The 1,414-nt window shown below is 48.7% G+C and overlaps 1 non-coding gene across 1 annotated transcript in view; it reads left to right on the top strand.

The window, feature by feature from the left end:
* Positions 1 to 481, top strand: part of LOC149152403 (25S ribosomal RNA) — a 3,388-nt gene extending 2,907 nt beyond the window's left edge. Inside the window, exon 1 of the ribosomal RNA XR_016263921.1 lies at positions 1 to 481. This exon is cut by the window's left edge and continues 2,907 nt beyond it. This is a non-coding gene — a ribosomal RNA (25S ribosomal RNA).
* Positions 482 to 1,414: the final 933 nt, after the last annotated feature.

Genomic DNA, 1,414 nt, shown 5'->3' with positions numbered 1-1,414 from the left:
TGGCTTGTTCACCCACCAATAGGGAACGTGAGCTGGGTTTAGACCATCGTAAGGCAGGTTAGTTCTACCCTACTGATGAACTGCACCGCAATAGTAATTAAACTTAGTATGAGAGGAACCATTGATTCACACAATTGGCCATTGCGCTTGGTTGAAAAGCCAGTGGCGCGAAGCTACCGTGTGTCGGATTATGATTGAATGCTTCTAAGTCAGAATCCACGGTAGAAGTAGTGAATGTCACTCTTCGTCTGTATCTCAACTCGTAGAAGGGGCATTGTTTTGTCACCCCCAGGGGCCCGTGTCATTTGCAAACTGTGACTATGAAGCATCTCGATTGGGGTAGCTTTAAAGTTCAATTCCAAACGGCCATTGAGAAGAATACTTTGCAGATGACTTAAATATGCAACGAGGTATTGTAAGTGGGAAAGTGGCCTTGCTGCCATGATCCACTAAGATTCAGCCCTTGGTCGCCTAGATTCAGAGCTTCTCCCTTGTCACAAAAAAATCCGGACAACCCTCTCACTGTCGTGCCTTTGCCTCTTCATCCAAACGATAATTTTTTATTGCTTGGGGGTGGGAAATTTGGGGTTTCCACACTGCGATAGAAAAGGCGCCAAAGCCCAGGAAAATTGGTGTTTCCATGTCACGCTCCGGCGCCCAAAATTTTGGGGTTTCCATGTCACGCTCTGGCGCCCAAAATTTTGGGGTTTCCATGTCATGCCCTGTGCCCAAAATTTGGGGTTTCCACGATGCCACGAAAGAGGCACCCAAGCATGGGAAAAATTGGGGTTTCCATGCTGTGCCCCGACACCCAAGCATGGGAAAAATTAGAGTTTCCATGTCGCACCTTGGCACCCAAGCATGGGAAAAATTGGGGTTTCCATGCCATGCCGTGGTGCACAAAATTTGGGGTTTCCACCCAGTGCCTAAAATTTTGGGCTTCCACCTAGAGCAAAAAAATTTGGGGTTTCCATGTCGTACCCAAAATTGGGGTTTCCACCTAGTGCCTAAAATTTGGGGCTTTTGCTCGATGCAAAAGACTTTTGGATTTCCATGTTGCACCAAAAATTTGGGGTTTCCTCCCGACACCTAAAACTTGGGGCTTCCGCCCAATGCAAAGAATTTGGGGTTTCCATGTCGCACCCAAAATTTTTGGTTTCCAAGTCGTACCCAGGTGCCCAAACCTGGGGAAACTTGGGGATTCCATGTCACGCCATGACCGAAACTGGCAGTGCAAAAGCCTGCAAAAACGTGGGGTTTCCATGTCGTGCCCTAGTGCCTAAGCCTGGGAAACTTGGGGTTTCCATGTCGTGCCATGACCGAAACTGGCGGCACCCAAACTTGGGGAAACTTGGGGTTTCCATGTTGCGCCCTGGCATGTGAGCCTGGAAAACCTGGGGTTTCCATGTCACGC

Source organism: Pinus tabuliformis, chromosome 9 (genome assembly GCF_031772625.1).
Source record: "Pinus tabuliformis cultivar Carrire ecotype Pingquan chromosome 9, CPIR1, whole genome shotgun sequence".
Classification (NCBI taxonomy): Eukaryota; Viridiplantae; Streptophyta; class Pinopsida; order Pinales; family Pinaceae; genus Pinus; species Pinus tabuliformis.
Note: the sequence above shows the minus strand (reverse complement) of the source record. Positions and strands in the feature narration are given on the sequence as shown.